This window comes from Carya illinoinensis, chromosome 11, assembly GCF_018687715.1.
Source record: "Carya illinoinensis cultivar Pawnee chromosome 11, C.illinoinensisPawnee_v1, whole genome shotgun sequence".
NCBI classification, from domain to species: Eukaryota; Viridiplantae; Streptophyta; class Magnoliopsida; order Fagales; family Juglandaceae; genus Carya; species Carya illinoinensis.
The window spans coordinates 22,392,154-22,412,620 of record NC_056762.1 but is presented as its reverse complement, the minus strand read 5'-3'; the positions used below and the strand labels follow the sequence as shown (position 1 = coordinate 22,412,620).

The window sequence follows — 20,467 nt, the reverse complement described above, 5'->3', positions numbered from 1 at the left end:
CAAGGTACCGCTTCTGATTGGTGGGATACCAAGAGGGTGATGCTGGAATCAGAATTGGGATCTTTCGCTGCGGTGACCTGGCCGCGCTTCAAGAAGGAATTTAATGACTGCTTCTTTCCCGCATCGGTAAGGAAGCAAAAGGCGAGAGAGTTCTCAGATTTGGTCCAAGGGGGCGCGACGGTGGAACAGTACGCCCGGAGATTCATAGAACTTGGGCGATTTGCTCCTCACCTTATCGCCACAGAGGAGATGCGAGCTGATCGTTTTTAGGAGGGACTACGCCCTGATATACGCCGTATGGTGGTCAGCCATCGGATATCCACTTTTCAGGAATTAGTGGATGTGGCCACCCTGGTGGAATGAGAAAATAATCTGAGTATGGGCTCCCCTCCAGGGCATAAGAGGCAGAGTTTTTCTGGTGAAGGAAGCAGCTCGGGTTCGCCTCAAAAATTTGTTCAGCGGATCGGGACTCGACCGCAAGCATCCTCAAGTGTTTGCATGGGAGGACGTGTGCCTGTTTGCGGAGTTTGTAATAGAGCCCATGTGGGTGAGTGCCCTTCTGGTGGGGCTCGATGTTATAATTGTGGCCAGCAGGGTCACTTTGCCCGAGAATGTCCAAGAACAGTTCAAGGAAGCCGTGGAGGTAGACGCGATGGAAGAACAAACCTGAGACAAACAGTGCAAGCCTGGGTTTATGCTATCACACCCGGAGAGGTGGATGATGAGGCGCCAGCGACCCATGATGCTGGAGTAATTACAGGTATGGATTACTTTAATTTTTAGTTGGATTTAATTTTTGGTGTAATTGGTTTCTTCTTTGCTTTTTGGATTTCATGGGTTGATGTGTTTGGTTCAGGAAGAGTCCGTTTGTATGAGTTTTATGCTTGTACTTTGTTTGATTCCAGTGCGTCGCAGTCATTTGTATCTTCCACGTTTGCGCGGGTGTGTAATTTGGTCACGGAACCGTTGCCGAAGGCTATGGTAGTGGCTCTACCCGATGGTGAAATGGTGTGGTGTTCCAAGGTTGCTTTGGGATGCTCGTTAAATTTTGAGGGAAGGTTCTTGGATGCTGATTTGGTGGTATTCAAGCTGTTGGGTTTTGATATCATCCTCGGAATGGATTGGCTATACCGATATTCTGCTAGTATTAATTGCAGAAGTCAGAAAATTAGCTTTCAGCTTCCAGATGGTGATTGTCTGGAATTTGCGGGGAGTGAATTAAAAGAAAAGCCGATAATTATATCGGCGATTCAAGCAAGAAGAGAGATTGCATGGGGAGTGGATGCATTCTTGGTTCAGATGGTGTCCACGCCGTCTGAGGAGAAGTCGTTGGCAGACATTCCAGTTGTGGAAGAATTCCCCGATGTGTTTGTGGATGACTTGCCCGGACTACCCCCTGTTCGGAAAATGGAGTTTGTTATAGACTTGGAACCTGGAGCGGCTCCTGTGCATAAACCTCCTTATCGCATGGCACCGGCTGAATTAAAAGAGTTGAAGACTCAGCTGCAAGAGCTGGTAGAGAAGGGATTTATTCAGCCTAGTACGTCACCGTGGGGTGCACCAGTTTTATTTGTTAAAAAGAAAGATGAAACCCTCCGTATGTGCATTGATTATCGGGAATTGAACAAGGTGACCATCAAAAACAAATATCCTCTTCCGCGGATAGATGATTTATTTGATCAGCTTCAAGGAGCAGCTGTGTTCTCTAAAATTGATTTGAGGTCGGGATACTATCAGCTGAGAATCAGAGACAAGGATGTGCCTAAAACTGCCTTCAGGTCGAGGTATGGGCATTATGAATTTAAGGTGATGCCGTTTGGGTTAGCTAATGCCCCTGCTGCTTTCATGGATTTAATGAATCGAGTGTTTCGACCTTATCTGGATTCCTTTGTGGTAGTATTTATTGATGATATTCTGATTTATTCCCGAGATGTTGAAGAGCATGTGTATCATCTTCGTCTGGTACTTGGAAAATTGAGAGAACACTAGTTGTACGCCAAGCTCAGCAAGTGTGAATTCTGGTTGGAAGAAGTTAAATTTCTTGGGCATGTAATTTCCCGAGACGGAGTGGCTGTTGATCCTAGTAAGGTAGAAGCCATTTTGTCATGGCAGTGCCCGACTACAGTGCGCGAGATCCGGAGTTTCTTGGGGCTCGCCGGGTACTACCGAAGATTTGTAGAGGGTTTTGCTCGCCTATCCGGACCTCTTACAGCTTTGACTCGGATGAATATAGAATTTGTTTGGTCAGATAAATGTGAGAGAAGCTTCCAAGAATTAAAGAACAGGTTGACGACGGCACCAGTGTTAACCCTCCCAGAACCGCATAAGCCATTCGTAGTCTTCAGTGATGCGTCTAAGTTTGGTTTGGGTTGTGTCCTTATGCAGGAAGGACAGGTTGTTGCCTATGCATCTCGTCAGCTAAAGGACCATGAGAAGAATTATTCGACGCACAATCTAGAATTGGCTGCGATTGTTTTTGCTCTCAAGATCTGGCGGCACTTCTTGTATGGGGAAGCTTGCGAGGTATTTACTGATCACAAGAGCTTGAAGCATTTGTTTTCCCAGAAAAATCTGAATATGAGGCAGAGGCGATGGCTGGAGCTAATCAGTGACTATCAGTGTAAGATCAAGTACCATCCGGGGAAGGCTAACATAGTTACTGATGCTTTGAGCCGGAAGTCACACTTGGAGGATGAAGTCGAGCCGTCAGAATTGGATTCGTTGCTTTGTGGGATGAGAAGGCTCCTTATAGAGAGTTCGCAGCAAGAAGAGATATTATCTTTAGTTCTTGATATTCGGGTAACTGATTTTGAAGAATTGAAGACTCTCTAAAGGAAGGATCCGAAGCTGCTGAACATCAGGAAAAGAGTCAGAAAATCTCGAGGGCCGTTGCATTATAGCATGGATAACGATGGGATACTTCGGTTCCGAGATCACAGAGTGGTCCCTAAAGACTCAGAATTCAAAGAACGGATCATGGCAGAAGCTCTTGCGGCCCCTTATTCAGTTCATCCCGACAGTACAAAGATGTATCGGGACTTGAAGAAAAGTTACTGGTGGGATGGAATGAAGAAGGATATTGCCTTGTATGTTGAGAAATGCCACACATGCCGTCAAGTGAAGGCCGAGCATCAAAGACCTGCAGGTATGCTCCAACCCCTCCCTATTCCCGAGTGGAAATGGGATGACATCACAATGGACTTTGTAGTGGGTTTGCCGAGAACGCCTAGTGGAAAAAATTCTGTTTGGGTGATTGTTGACCGATTAACGAAAAGTGCTCATTTTCTGCCTGTTAATAACACCGACTCTTTGGGTAAGTTGACCCGCTTGTATGTCAAGGAGATAGTGCGGCTACACGGCATACCAAAGAGTTTAATGTCGGATCGAGACCCGAGGTTCACGTCGCAGTTCTGGAAGAGTTTGCAGGCAGCTTTGGGTACTAAGTTGAAGTTCAGTACTGCATATCACTCGTAGACAGACGGCCAGTCAGAGCGCACCATTCAGACCCTTGAAGACATGTTGCGAGCATGTGTCATGGAATTTCAAGGGAGTTGGGAAAACCAATTGCCGCTCATCGAGTTTGCTTATAATAACAGCTTCCATGCGACCATTCAGATGGCTCCCTATGAAGCTCTTTATGGGAGAAAGTGCAGGTCGCCCTTGTGTTGGGATGAAGTCGGGGAGAGTAGGATAATTGGACCCGAAATAATTCAAGAGATGCAAAGCCAAGTCCGGATCATCAGAGATAAAATGGCGGCAGCTCAGAGTCGCCAGAAAAGTTACGCTGATACCAGGAGGAGAGAGTTATCTTTTGAAGTTGGTGATTGGGTTTACCTTAAAGTCTCTCCCATGAGAGGTGTTAAACGTTTTGGTAAGAAGAGGAAGCTAGATCCGAGGTATGTCGGCCCTTTTCAGATTCTGGAGAAGGTAGGGTCCGTCGCCTATAGAGTTGCTTTGCCAGGATATTTTGGGGATGTTCATGATGTCTTCCACGTATCATCCCTGAAGAAGAGCTTTGGACAGCAAGAGCCACGCTTCGTCGACCCAGAGGGTATTCAGTTGCAACCGGATCTCACTTATGAAGTTGTTCCGTCGCAGATCATGGATTGGAAGGAGCAACAGTTGAGGTCCAAGGCGATACCTTTGGTTAAAGTGGCTTGGGGAGATCCGTTAGCACAAGACTTCTCTTGGGAGCGAGCAGCGGACATAAGGGAGCAGTACCCGTACTTGTTTGAATAATGAAGGTATGTATCCTAATCTTGGTCACAGATGGTTTGTGTGTTTTTATGTGACTTCTTAAGTTGGTGGTTGATCTTGCAAATTTCGAGGACGAAATTTGTTTTAAGGGGGGGAGGATGTGATGACCCGCTTTCGCGTGTATTTTCACTGAAATGGTTGTTTTTATTTTAATTAATATATTAGTTTAGTTATTTTAATTTATTGCGTTTTAAAATTGGTTTTTTTACTTAATTGATGTTGTGTTTTATTTCTTTTAATTTTTTTTCCTTTTTACGGTTTTTAAATGTCGTTGCGGCGGTCTACTTTTGTTTTCCCGGAATGAGGATTGGACCTCATCTTCTTTCCCTACACCTCTTTTCCTTTTTTCCTTTTTTCTTTTTCCTTTTTCTCTTTTTCTTCTTTCTTTTTCTTTCTTTTTCTCTTTTTTCTTTCTTTTCTTTTTTTTCTTCCCCTTTCCCCGCGTCGACACCGTCCCTCTCTCTCTCCTCCTCTCCACGCCGGAACTCCTTCCCGCCCTCGAACCGCCGCCGTCCGGCCACCGTGCAGCACACCGCCCCCACCGGCCGACTCCCCTCCCTCTGGCGCACCTCACCACCGATTTCCAGCCCCATCCGGCCGGCCGTTTGGCTGGAAAACCCCTTTAAAGACTGCACGGTTTTTGGCTCGATCCGCCGCCGTCGCTCCACGTCCGGCCACCATTTCTTCACCACTTCATCACCGGTCCCTTGCCGTCCTAACCCACCTATTTTCGGCCTCCAACGACCACCGGAACAGCTCCCACGAGCTAGCTTTCCTTTTTGGGAAATCCGGTCTCTCTCCGGCGTTTTTGCCGTCACCCACGGCCAACCACCACTTCCAATAGCTTCACAATCATCCCTAGACCATTCCCTATCGATCCCAAGCCCTGGTTTGTCCCCGTTCAAAAGTGGGTATTTCATAACCCACGGCCACAGTGATTTTTCACTGTAACCCACGGCCCGGGTGTTTTCTAAAATTACCGTATAGCGCTGTAAGTATTTTCCAAACCCTATTTTCAGATTTAAATATATATCACTCATTCAATTTATTTTATCTGCTAGTTGGTTGATTTCGGACTGAGTCCGAGGAGTTCGGGGGTCGGATGGATGGAGGACGGAGTTGCTTGATTTATTGTATTATGGTTGGTTGTTTGTTTTGTGCATTGATAATTGCATTTGCATGGTGCATGCACGTGTATTTTATTTTATTTGAGAAATCCTGTTTTGTTGGCGTGAATGGGTTTTCGGGTGCGTGTGTCTCACGAGCCCAAGCCGGGATGGGTTATTATCTCGGTGGAGCTCCTATGGTCACTCGGGAGTGGATAATACTGAGTGACGTCCCCTGAGTTGTCGCTAGGAGACGACGGGAGCGGGGCTAGAGGATGGCCAAGCCAGGTACGCGCTGGGCGCGAGTCTGGGCATCGCTCTACTCACCGACTCTGTGGCCCTTCGCTGGCGAGGGCTAGAGGATGGCCTGGCCAGGTATGCGCTGGGCGCGAGTCTAGGCATCGCTCGTCTAGGTGTCACATGCGTAGTCGTTACCTGCAGTGTGGCACAGAGCCAGGGTGTGCGGATGATCTCTAGGGGAGATCATGGTGCATGCATAATTGGATCGTTTTTATGGTTTTCGGATGTGGGCCATTTTCTGGGAAAATGGTGGTTTGGGCCATTATCTGGGATAATGGCAAGGCTTGGTTTTGAGGATATGTTTTTATGGGCCAAATGAGTTTTTGGCGTGCGTGGTAAAAATGTGGTTTTGCGGGACATGTGCATTGGCTTTTCTTGCATCCATGTTGCTTGAGTTCTATGTGTTTTTATCTGGTGGTGTTTGGGTTTTACTTACCTGCGGTACCATTTTTGGTTCCCTAGCTTTTGGTGCAGAGTTCGAAGATGAAGAGGAGGAGGCTGAGCCTGAGGATGCGGCTCCGCCGGGTTGCTGATGTTATGCTTTGTATTTGATATTATATTATATGCGTGTTTTGTAATATTTTATTTATGTACGTTTTGGAATAGCTTTGTATTAAACAAGAAAAATTCTAGTACTTAGTTATTGACTTGCTTTTCGCTGCGTTTTTCTCGTGCACATTGTTGCTTTTGCACACACTTGGCACACGTTGTTAGGGTGGTGACCCGGGATGTCATCATCCGGACGTCTCGATTTTCCCGTGTCCGTGCGTGGGGATTTGGGGGCGTCACAGGCACAATCTGTCTGAGTTCACTCGAGCGAAGTGTCGAGCGAGGGTCGAGCGGCACACTCTGCTGAGTTCGCTTGAGCGAGGGTCGAGCGATGCAACCACATTTATAGATTCATAGGACATTTTTTGTCATTACTACTATATATGTATATCATATAAGTTACTTGAGTAATCTTTACATTAGTTCATGAATTTATTTTGTTTATGTTTATCTTATTTGTTGTGTTCTACAGTTCTAGTTATTAAATAATGGATATGGAAGGCACAAACACTCCTACATCCACAGGTGCATCTTGTCTCTGCATTCCAGCCCCAGAACAACCGATTGATATTTCCAGTCCAATAGTTGATGAGTCTAGCAGACCAATAGGCTCTTTGGTAGGTACTCCTAGTGCCTTTCATTCTACCCCTCGCCCTCCACTTGGTAGTAGAAATATTAAGAATAGGTCTGAGGTATGGTCCCACTTCACAAGAGTGCCCGATTGTGATCCCGAAGAGCCTATAGCTACTTGTAATCATTGTCATAGGCAATGGAAATGCCATCCCAAAAGGCAAGGCACTTCGGCCATGAAAATACACATCCAACTTTGCCCCAAAAACCGTAAGAGTAAATTGGATAAGAGTCAAACATTCTTGGTCCCAGAAGCAAGAAGTGAAGGAGGGGAAGGGGAGAAGACCTTAGGGATGGCCAAATATAATGAGAAAAAAATCCGAGCTGCCCTTGCTAGGATAGTGATAGTGGATGAGTTACCATTTAGATGTGTTGAGGGAGAAGGGTTTCGGAAATTTGTTAAAGCCCTTGATCCAAGGTTTCCTATTCCTTCTCGATTTACCGTAATGCGTGACTGCATAAGGGTATTTTTGAGAGAGAAGGATAGCTTGAAGAAAATGTTTTTGACCACCAAACAAAGAGTACGCCTGACCACCGATACTTGGATTTCTATCCAAAATATTAATTATATGTGTGTGACTGCTCACTTCATTGATAATAATTGGAAGTTGCATAAGCGGATCATTTCATTTGTTCGGATTAGCGACCATAAGGGGGCAACGATTGAGAGGGAGTTGGAGGAGTGTATGCTTGATTGGGGCATTGACAAAATCCTCACAACTACAGTGGATAATGCTACCTCTAACGACTCTGCTATTGATTGGTTGAGAACAAGGGAAATAGGAAGTGTGGATTGTATAGCAAATCACGAGTTTATTCACATGAGGTGTACGGCACACATTTTAAACCTTATTGTGAGTGAAGGTTTGAAAGATGTTGATGATTCAATTGTAAGGGTCCAAATTTTGATTAAGTATGTGAAGTCTTCTCCCCAAAGACTTGCCACTTTCAAGTCTTGTGTTGATAGATCAAAAGTTCAATGCTCTAGTTTTTTGACTCTTGACGTGCCTACTAGATGGAATTCAACTTTTCTTATGTTGGACATGGCTGAGAAGTATCAAAAAGCCTTCCAACTTTTGCTTGATGAAGATCCCTACTCACGAGTTTATTTGTCTGAGGATGGACATGGAAGAAAGGGTCTAGGAGCTCCTGGGCCGGATGATTGGGAGACCATAAGAAACTTTTCGAAGTTTCTTCGAATATTTTATGGTGTTACATTGCGCATTTATTGTACACTATATGTCACATCAAATAATTATGTCCAAGAGCTTATTGCCATTCATAAACACTTGAATAATTTTTGTGACAATAGTAATCGACGTTTGAGTTCAATGGCTTTCAGAATGAAGACAAAGTATAATAAATATTGGGGTGATCTTGAAAAAATAAATCGGTTGTTGTTTATTGCTGCTATTCTTGATCCACGGTTCAAATTGGTTACTCAAGCATATTGGTTCAAGAAAACATTGGGTGAGGAGAAGGGTGAGGAATTTGTTGCACTCCTCAAGAGGGATATGAAATATTTGTATGAGGCATATGTAGAGTTTGGTGGTGGGTGTGTAATTGGTGCTAACAAAACTCAAAGCGGTGAAGCTAGTGCATCAATGGGGAGTAGTAGTACAGTTACAGACTATGATCCCTTGGATTTTTTGAGGGAGTTCCATAAAGAGCATACAACATCCTTGATGGATTGTAAGTCGGAGTTAGAACGGTATTTGTTGGAGAACATTGAGATTCCTACGGGGAGTTTCGATATTTTAATTTGGTGGAAAGTCAACTCCACCAAGTATCCAGTTCTTGCTCTAATGGCAAGAGATATCTTGGCTATTCCTATCACCACCGTTGCATCTGAGTCAGCATTTAGCACAGGAGGCCGTGTCCTGGATCCGTTTAGGAGCTCTTTGGCTCCTAGAACTGTAGAAGCTCTCGTGTGCTCGCAAAATTGGTTGAAATCTACTCCCATATGCTTGAGTCAAAATTATTCTGAAGCCATTGATGATGCAGAAAGCTATAAGCTATACTCAGGTAATGTATTTAGAGATTTTTTTTGAGTTGTTATATGAGTTGATTTTAACATTTTGTAATAATAATTTCCTATACTTTAACATCTTAATGCAGAATTAGCCAATTCTATGGCCAGCATATTTCGTGAAGAGGATTGACAATCTTGTTTCTGGTATCTTATTTCAATTTTGCTTTCTTTATTTTTTTAAATTTATATGGTATCTTATTTCTTTACTAATTTTTTTTTTTGTTTTTTTTTTTAGGCACAAGTTGAAAAATGACATTTTTTGGACCTTTGGTTATGTATTTTTAATTTTAGGTTTTAATTTTGGTTATGTAATTTTAATGTGTGTATTTAGTTTTAATTTAGTTTTTAATTTTGATTGCACATTTGAATTTAGTTTTATTTTTTGTAGTGATAGATTTTGAATTTAGTTTTATTTTCTAATGTGATGATTTTGGTTAAATAAATTAGAAATCTCAAATTATATTTTTAAAAAAAATTGATATAGAACCCCAAATCCGATTAGAGTTACAAATTGTAAAATTGAAATGTTAATTGGGTAAAAAAAAAAGTTTAAAAAAAAGCCCAATAAAAAAGCCCAACTCCGACTCCGCTCCGACTCCGACTCCGACTTGTCGGAGTCGGAGTCGGAGCGGAGTGAGGTGTAAGTGGAGTCGGAATCGGAGGTCGGATTCGGCCTCCGACAAAGTCGGAGTCGGAGTCGGAGGAGGCCAAATCCGACTCCGGTTGAATCTGTGCTCAGCCCTATTCATGAGTAAATGCAAAACACATATATTGAGGTTGTTTTCACATTTTCTTTTAAAAACATAATAATGCACATTTTACAAACCAACCTCAATTAATTTCTTCCTTTTTATGCAAATCTAGCATAGGAACCCCGCTTTCCTATCTCCCGTAGTGTATTATCTAAGTCTTGAAATCGACCATTAAAAGTCTCGTCACTTATTCATAAAATATATACTAGGTATTAATAACTAGCAATACAAATGTTTAACTACCAAAACCAATGTAAAAGAAACTTAAATAATCAATATATCGACCCCAAAACAGCAGCCTAAAACTCAAGATAACTACCAACAACTCAACCAAATCAGCAATACACCACAAACTTCCCTTCATTCCCAACTTCACAAAACTGTCCCAAACTTCTTAATTTTAATCAGCATCTTCCACCCGTACTCAGTGAAACAAAGGTTTGCTATCACATACCGCATGTAAAAAAAAAAAAAATTATTCAATAGAGAACAAAACTTACTATTGAGAGGGTCATGGCAACTCCAAAAATTAAAACTTTGAGATTTGAGGATTTAGACTTTAAGCCTAAGAAATGATTTTCGGTACTATGAGAAAGATATTAAAAGAAAAATCACATGGACGTGAAAATCATAGCATTTTAACACACTTTTCAATAGTCTATATCTGAAATTTGCAACACCTAAAAACAAATCACCAAGAAGGAAAAAAAAAATCTACAATTGATGAGAAACCATGAATTTCACATCTAGAATCAAAATTACTCTGAAAAAGTTTCATAGGAGAGTGAAATCATGGGGTATCTGAAACCAAAGGAAAGAGGTACAAGAGAAAAGTGAAACTAGGAGGAGGAAAAAAAATGCTTACCATGATGGTTCGGCAACCTGCACAAGAGAAGAAAAATCACCAGAAAAAAAAAAAAATTAGAGAGTGCGAGAGGGGAAGTGAGAGAGTACATGAGAGGGAAGTCTTCTAGGAGAAACCGAAATCTAGATGTGAGGTAAAAGGTAAAAATTTTATGGAAGAGAAACTAAAAAGAAAACTGAATGGAGAGAGAGAGTTAACCGTCGGGTGGAGAAAACATGATGAAAAGAATAAAAAACTTACCAACAAACGACGTTGTGTGGGGTTCAGCATGGGCCTGGCTTGTGTAGCGAGCTTGGGTCTTACAGTAAGTTTCAACGGCATAAAAGCATTCACATCCAGTGCCCCAAAGTATCGGATTTCCCATAATTTGAGATTTATTATAGGGTTTTGATCAAAATACCCACCCACATCCGGATCCCTATTTTAGAAAAAATGTTTAAAGAATAAACAGTGAGTCTACTGTTCATTTCCTAAATCATTTTTATCAATATTTTATTCTAATATATAAATAAATAATTTTCCAATTATCTACACTTTCTCTCATACTTATATTTATTATAGTTTCAAATAATAATTTCAAAAATAATTTAATTTATTACAAAAATATAAAAAAATTAATTTTAAAAATATTATCATATCCACAAAAAAAAATTTAAATTTTTGTTTAAAATATTCACTAGAGTAATAGTTCAAAACATAAGAAAAAATATTGAGTAGTTAAGCTTGTAAATAGAAGTGAGAAAAAAGCAATAAAGAAATAATAGAAAAATATTATTTTAATAGAATAGAAAAATAATAGGGAATAGGATGTAGGAGATTTTCAAAATATGAGTAAAATTTAGGAAAAAATTTTAGGGAATGTACTTTTTAGCTAAATCATAGGAAATTTTACAGGGAATGAGATTTGAATGTTCTAAGTGCAGCCTTCTACACTCTTGCTGCCACTGCAATTGACCCATCTTCTGATTCTACATATCTTCTTCTAAATGCCCTCATTCGCCTACTCACTTCTATAGTATCATTGATTCCAATTCTCAGCCAACCTTCTCTAGACCCCCTTTCCCCAGAGGAAGTTCATCGCGACTCCCTCTTGTTCTTGTTTCTGAACTGATTAGCAATCATCACCAGCATTTACGTTCTCTTTGGTACTTCCAATTCAGATACAACAACAGCTCGTCTCCTTTTTAGTGGAGCCATTGCCCTTCTAGTGGTCCCTTTATGCATCCCTGGTGTTGTCTGTGCTAAAGATTGGTTTCATCGCTACTTTCATTCTTTCGATCTTCAAGCTGGGTCTAGCTTCATTCTTGTTGATGCAGACGATCTTGAGATTCATAAAGAGCTTCTTTCCCATCATGCTGGTAGTATTGGCTCTGTTGGGCAAGGATCATTCCATCACTCAAGCAAAAATGGAGCTGTGAATGGGATCAAGGGCCAAAAATTAGTTGGAGAGATTAGGGTGTGGATGTTGTCAAAGAACGATAGCCAAGGATCAGTTGACAATGCTCGGGAATGAGCATCCAGCACGAATCGTTGTACGCGGGTTGGATTTCTGGCTGTATTATCTTGCTTACTTCTGCGGAGGTACAATAGGGCTGGTTTACAGTAACAATCTAGGACAGATAGCGCAGTCTCTAGGACAATGTTCAGAGAATACGACGCTCCTTACACTCTATTCCTCATTTTCCTTCTTTGGCCGATTGCTTTCAGCTGCACCAGACTACATTCGTGCATAAGTAATGACCACTTCTACTTAGCCAATCCTTACTCTTATTGCACAATTATCTGTGTTACGAATCTGCTATCCTTTATAAGCATCAAAAGCAACTTCAGTAGAGCCTAATAGAAAGATAGGGAGGGCAAAACTTCGTTGGAACATAGCAAACATAGGGGCATATAATGTTGTGAAAAACGATGACAATAAATTGAAAAAGAATATGGAACAAGAAAAACAATCACACACAACACAAGATTTATGTGGTTTGGTAAATTGCCTACGTCCACAGGAGCTGCAGAGGATTTTATTATTGAAGAATATCAAACTACAATGATGGATGAATCACTATACATCCACAGTGTTTCTACAGTACGGCCATACGATATAATAATCATATATATAGTCAAATACAGGAAAAACCCTAAAATGCATGTTCGCTCAAGTGGCGTGTCGAGCGCGTGTCGAGCGAACTTCCTTCCCGCATCCGCTCGAGCTCACTGTAGAGCTAACATCGAGCGTTCAGCTCTGCCTGACTTCGCTCAAGTGGCCAATGCCTCCGCTCGAGCGGTGTAGACCAGACTCCACAGTACTCAAAAATTCTCCCACTTGGAGACTGGTACACTCGCTGTATCACCGTCTTCCTCAAACATGATATCCTCCACCTCTGCAACCCACTGCCCCTGTCTTCATGCTAGAAGATCAACTGAAGTTGCGCACAACTTCAGTTTCTCAAGTGTAACACCCTTTGTCAACATATCAGCAGGGTTCTTGCTTTCACAAATCTTCTCAAGTAACAACTGTCCGTCATCTAACAATGATCGTATGAAATGATACATGATCTGAATGTGCTTGGTCCTGGAATTAAATGCTGGATTCTTGGCAAGGAATATGACACTCTGACTATCACTGTAGAGAGTGCCTTTCTGATTCTTTTTACCTAATTCCTCCAAGAATCCCTGTAGCCATACTATCTCCTTTGTAGCCTCTGACACTGCAATATACTCAACTTCTGTAGTAGACAAAGAAACTAGTTTTTGTACATTAGAACCCCATGACACTGCAGTACCACTAAGTGTATAAACAAAGCCCGTGGTACTCTTTCTGCTATCAATATCTCCAGCTAGATCAGCATCAACATAGCCCTGCACCTCGAAGCTCTCTCCAGAGAAACACAAATAGGTTTTTGAGGAGCCCTTTAGGTACCTCAAAATCCATTTCACTGCTTCCCAATGTTGCTTTCCTGGGTTACTCATGTATCTACTCACAACTACCACTACATGGGCAATATCCAGCTTGTGCAAACCATAGCATACATAAGTGAACCAATAGCTGAGGCATAAGGAACCTTACTCATGTAATCTTGTTCCTCCTCTAACTTAGGTGACTGATTCTTGCTGAGTCTGAAGTGACTGCCCAAGGGTGTGCCAACTGGTTTGGCCTTGTCTATATTGAACCTACTGAGTACCTTTTTCACATACTCAGCCCGTGAGAGTCTCAACATACCTCTGACTCTATCTCTGACAATTCTCATGCCAAGGATTTGCTTTACAGCTCCCAAATCCTTCATTGCAAAGTGCTCTAACATCTACTTCTTCAGATTATTGATCTCATCAATACTAGCCCCTACAATAAGCATGTAATCCACATACAATGTGATGACCCGCTTTTACGTGTATTTTCACTGAAGTGTTGTTTTTATTTTAATTAATATATTGGTTTATGTATTTTAAATTAATGTATTTTAATTGGTTTTTATTTATTTGATGCGGTGTTTAATTTATTTAGTCATTTTACGGTTTTTAAAATCGTTTTTGGCGGATCAGTTTTGGTTTCCGGAGTGAGGACTGGACCTCATTTCTTTTCCCTCATCTTTTCTTTTTCTTTTCTCTTTTTCCTTTTTCTTTTTCTTTTTTCCTTCTTTTTCTTTCTTTTTCTTTCTTTCCTTCTTCTTTCTTCTCCTTTCTCTCCCGCGTACACTGAACAACCTCTTTTTCTCCTTCCCATCGCCGCCCAGTTCTCTGCCGTCCGGCCACCGTTTAGTGCACCACCACCACCATTCTCTTCCCCTTCCACCAGAGATCATCCCCACCAATTTTCAGAGCTATCGGATCAGCCGTTAGCCACCGCGAGCCGCCGAAAGTCACTGCACCTGCTCTATTTTTGCCCCTGTCGCCAGTTGCTTTCGCAGCCCAGAACTGCCGCTTGCCGGTGGCGTGGCCTACACCACCCATCCAGTTTTCTTCCCCTCTCACCGGTGAACATCCCCACCAAGTTTCACCTCCATCCGAGCCACCGTTAGCCACCACGAGCTCCTCCAAGCCATACGGTTTTTCACCAATTCCGGCGCTGTCGCACCACCTCCGGCCACCATCTCTTCACAGCTTCTTCCCCTACCTCTTGCCGACCTAAACCACCCATCTCCGGCCTCGATCCATTGCCGGAGCAGCTCCCACGAGCTCAACTCCATTCAGCCCCTTTTTGGCCTTCGACCGCCATTTCCACCACCACCCACGGTCAAAACTCATTTCCCTTAGCTTCATAAATATCTCAAGGCCATTCCCTATCAATCTCGAGCTTTGGTTTGTCCCCGTTCAAAAATGGGTAATTTATTCCCTATTTTCTTCTGTCGTTTGCAACGCCGCGAGCTTTCTAAAAATACCGTATAGCGCTGTAAGTATTTTTCAAATTCTACTTTTAGATTTAAATATATTTTTCTCCTACAATAATTATTTGACTGCTGGTTGGTTGATTCCGGACTGAATCCGAGGAGTTCGGGAGTCGGATGGATTGAGGACGAAGTTGTTTGGTTGATGTTGTTATTTGTTTGAGATATTTGTGCCTTGATGTTTGCTTTGTATAGTGCACGCATGTTCATGTTTAAAAAGGGAAAACCGGATTTTTCGTGTAGTTGCATGCATGTACATGTGTTTGGAAAATGAAAGTTGTGTTGGTAAGCGAGAAATGATTTATGGTATATGTGAACGGTTGGACTGACTGGTTTGAGTCAGAGGCACGCGCAGGGATGGTGATAAGCAGGGACGGTAGTAGAATCCCGCCTGTGATTCCCGCCTACAGTGCACGCATAGGGATGGTGGTGAGCAGGGATGGTGGTAGAGTCCCGCCTGCGATTCCCGCCTACAGACGGACTTGTAGGGACGGTGGTAAGTATGGACGGTGGTAGAGTCCCGTCTACGGTGCATGCGTAGGGATGGTGGTGAGTAGGGATGGTGGTAGAGTCCCGCCTGCGATTCCCGCCTACAGTGCTCTGATGGTTTGGTTAATGGGTCATTTTCTAGGAAAATGGTGAGGTTTTGTATGAGGATATTGCAATCCATTTTCTGGGAAAATGGTGGTTTGGGCCATTATCTGGAATAATGGCGAGGCTTTGTTTTATACGATATGTTTTTGGGCCAAATGGGATTTTGGCGTGTGTGGAAAAAATGTGATTTTATGGGATGAGAGCATTTGCATTCTTTCATGCATATTGTGGAGTTTATTATGTTTTTATCTAGTGGTGTTTGGATTTTACTTACCTGCGGCACCATTTTTGGTACCGTAGATTTTGGTGCAGGGATCGAAGAGGAGGAGGAGGCTGAGCCCGAGGATGCGGCTTCGTCGGAGTTTTGAGTTGAAATTATTATCTTGTTGTTGCTTTGAATAATATTTGTATCTTGTAATATTTTAATATGTAAGTTTTGAACAGCTTTGTATTATATTAAGAAAAAAATTCTGGTACTTAGTTATGACTTTCGTTATCCGCTGTGTTTTCTTTTGCACATTTGTTGCTTTTACACACACTTGGCACTCGTCGATAGGGTGGTGACTCGGGTTGTCATCATCCGGACGTCTCAATTTTCCCGTGTCTGTGCATGGGGATTTGAGGTCGTCACATACAACAGCAAAATAATATAAGAATTGTCAAAGTGTCTGACATAGCAACAGTGATCTGCCTAACATCTAATGTACCCTGCACTGTGCATGAAGTTATCAAATTTCTTGTACCACTATCTAGGAGCTTGCTTCAGGCCATACAAGCTCCTCCTCAGTTTGCAAACTGAACCTTCCTTTCCCTATACCACAAACCCCTCATGTCGGTGTATGTAGATGTCTTCTTCAAGGTCTTTATGAAGAAAAGCTGTCTCACATCTAACTGCTCAAGAAATAAATCTTTAGTAGCAACTATAGCCAGTACCATCCTGATGGTTGTGATCTTCACCACAGGAGAAAAGATCTCAGAGTAATCAATACCCTGTTTCTGCTGAAAGCCTTTTACAACAAGTTGGCCTTGTACCTCTTACTGATATCATGCTCAGTTTTCACCCAGTAAACCCACTTGTTGTGTAATGCCTTCTTTCCTGATGGAAGTTCTGTCAACTCCCATGTTTGATTCCCTAACAGGGAATCCATCTTATCTTTCATGGCCAGCTCCCACTTGCTAGAATTTTCATCTTGCAAAGTTTCTTTGTAACTCTGCGGTTCTCCACCATCTTTCAACAGAATGTAATTTAAAGTAGGTGAGAAACGCTGTAGATGACGTATAGTCCTAATTGACCTGCGAACTGCAATTGTAGGAGTGGACGGTTCTGAAACTGCCTGTGGAATAATAGGAATGGGTGCACTGGACTCACTCTCCCCATCACTCACATCTCTACACTGCACTGTGACCTCTAGTAGGTCATCCAATCTTACAAATTCAGACTCCTGAGGGGCTACAACAGAAGCTGTACTAGACTTATCCTCGTACATAATTTTCTTATTGAAAATCACATTCCTGCTTCTTATGATCTTCTGACTTTGATAATCCCAGAAACGATAGCCAAATGCCTCATCTCCATAGCCAATGAAATAACATTTCTTTGACTTAGCGTCAAGTTTACTACAAGCATCAGAATCAATAAGCACATAAGAAAGACAACCAAAAGTTTTAAGGTGAGAAAATTTGACCTCTTTCCTGTTTCAAACCTCCTCAGGCAGTCCACAATCCAATGGAACTGATGGCCTTCTGTTTACCAAGTAAATGGCAGTGCTGACTGCATCTGCCCAGAAAGTGGGTGGTAGTCCAGCTTGCAACCTCATGCTTCTAGCACGCTCATTAGTGGTTCTGTTCATACGCTCAGCAACTCCATTTTGTTGTGGTGTCCTAAGAATGGTCTTCTCCATTCTAATACCTAGAGCTGCACAATACTCCTTGAACCCACCATCGACATACTCACCACCATTGTCAGACCTCAAACATTTCAGTCTCAAGCCTGTCTCTGTCTGAACCATAGCTTTCCAAATTTTGAATACATTAAATATATCAGATTTATGCTTTAAAAAATAAACCATACCTTCCTACTGTGGTCATCAATGAACATGACATAGTAGCGAGAACCTCCAAAAGATGCCACTGGGGAAGGACCCCACATATCTGTGTGCACAAGATCCAGTCTTCCTGTCTTAGGCGTCCTGCCACTTTTCAAGAAGCTGACCTTCTTTTGTTTCCCCATAACATAACTCTCACACACACTGAGATCAACTGACTTCAGTTCTGGTAACTTGCCTCTAGACAGAAGTTCTTTCATACCCTTCTGACTCATATGGCCAAGCCTGCAATGCCACAAATCTATTGTGCTTTCTGCAACGGTAGTAGCAATAGTGTCAATCAAACCAGTAGTCATATATAATGTACCAGTTTTCTTACCCCGAGCCAGTACCAATGCCCCTTTTGTGACCTTTCAGGTGCTATCTGAGAACACCACTGAATGACCACACTCATCGAGCTACCCAACAGAAATGAGGTTCTTTTTCAACTTAGGAATGTGCTTGACCTTTTGCAAGGTCCATTTGTTCTTGCCAGGGAGTGCAATATCAATGTCTCCCATCCCCACTACGTTCAAAGCCTCTCCATCAGCCAAATACACCTTCCTAAAATCACTTGCAAAATAGTTCTGCATTAACTCCCAGTGGGAAGATCTATGGAAGGAAGCCCCTAAATCCAGTATCCAGTCATCAATTGGACTATGAATTGCAAGCAATAGTGCATCATGTACTTCTTCAGTTACCACATTAGCACTATCATTATCAGTCTTCTTAGGGTTTTTGCAATTCTTCTTTATATGGCCAGCTTTGCCACAATTCCAACAAGTTGCTTATTGACTGGGCCTCGACTTGCTCTTGCTCTTGTACTTTGATTTTGATCTTCCTTTATTTGAGTTCCTGTCTTGTGATCTCCCTCGAAAATCAACATTAAGAGCTGAACTCAAATCCGAGGTCTCGCTTGAATCTTTCCTACGCACCTCCTCTACCAAAATCAAATCATGAATATCATCATATTTCAATTTAGATTTACTAGCAGAATTACTGACAGCCATTCTCATTGCTTCCCAACTATTTGGCAGTGAAGCCAATAGTATCAGTGCACGTATCTCATCATCAAATTCAATTTCAACAGACGACAATTGATTTGTGATAGTATTAAAATCATTAAGATGTTGTGCAACAGACGTACCATCTGCCATCTTCAAATCGAATAACTTTTTCATCAAATGTACCTTGTTATTCGCTGACGGCCTTTCATACATACCTGACAAAGCCGCCATGAGATCCACAGTTGTCTTCTCCTTGATGACGTTGTGTGCAATGGATCTCCACAGGGTTAATCAAATAACCCCCAGAACCTGTCGATCCAACAGGTTCCAATTAGCATCATCCATCTTTTCTAGTTGCTTTCCCAATAGTGGAAAATGAAGTTTCTTCCCATATAGATAGTCCTCTATTTGCATCCTCCAGTATCCAAAATCTGTGCCATCAAACTTCTCGATCCCGATGCCTTCAATTCATCTCCAGCCATCATTTTTTCTCAGACCCGAATCTTGACTCTTGATACCAATTGTTGTGAAAAACGATGACAATAAATTGAAAAAGAATATGGAACGAGAAAAACAATCACACACGACACAAGATTTACGTGGTTCGATAAATTGCCTACGTCTACGGGAGCTGCAGAGGATTTTATTATTAAGGAATAGCACACTACAATGATGGATCAATCACTGTACGTCTACAGTGTTTCTACAGTATGACCATATGATATAATAATCATATATATAGTCAAATGCAGGAAAAATCCTAAAATGCATGTTCGCTCAAGCGGTGTGTCGAGCGCGCGTCGAGAGAACTTCCTTCCCGCATTCGCTCGAGCTCACTGTCGAGTTGACATCGAGTGTTCAACTCTGCCTGACTTCGCTCGAGCGGCCAATGCCTCCAATCGAGTGATGTGGACCAGACTCCACAATACTTAACATATAAGTATTGCACAAGCTTCTATTGATCCAACTTTAATTTGATACATGATCTCTTAATATCAAAAATTTAAGATGGAGCAGCATGGCATAATGTGTTAGATATATAACTTAAAATGATTACATTTACCTATATTTATGTGCAGGAAGTTTTATTTTGCAAGAACATGATGGCTGACGATTGCACTTTTGCCAACCCCAATTGCTTTCTTGTTGCTAGCAGCATCAGGCAACGGGCTGGCATTGCATGTAGGCACATCACTAGTTGCCTTGAGCTCTGGGTTAATCTTTGCCGTAGCCGTATCAATTACATGGGAGCTGTTTGGACCAAATAGTGTGGGTGTGAATCACAACATTCTCATCACCAATATCCCAATTGGGTCACTCGTTTATGGCTGTGTTGCTACAGTTGTTTATGATGCTAACACAAGCTCTGAATCAGCAGTATGCATTGGGAGGCAGTGCTTTGTCTTAACGTTTGTGTGGTGGGGATGCATGTCGGTTCTGGGGCTAACTTGTAGTGTGCTGTTGTTCTTGAGAACTAGACATGCTTATAACCAGTTTCAGCAGAATCGCGTGTCTACACAGTTGTATTAATATATACATTGCGTTGAAGGGACAGTAGAAGATCTTAGCTACCCGATTCATTATGTTGAAATAGAAAGGAAGAAGGCTCTAACTAAAAATCTACATGACACCCATTGGGCCCACAACAGAACTCAATTGAATGACATTTATTCCTCTCATTGGGGGCTACTATGGAGGAAGTTTTGAGGATTTTTCATCTCATTTCATTTACCAAACGTACCTTTAGTCTCTTTTTTTTCTAAGGAAAAATTGTCATCATTTATTTATCAGAAAATTTACATCTATGACCGGATACATTATGTGATGTAGTATATATATTTTGTATTAAATGATATTACATCACTTGCATATGTTTATTAACACGTTATCTAGTTTTATTTTTACTTAAATA

At 41.9% G+C, this 20,467-nt stretch overlaps 1 pseudogene; it reads left to right on the top strand.

Moving 5' to 3' along the window:
* Window positions 1-10,667: 10,667 nt before the first annotated feature.
* Window positions 10,668-20,085, top strand: LOC122282300 (annotated as a pseudogene).
* The last annotated feature ends 382 nt before the right edge of the window (window positions 20,086-20,467 follow it).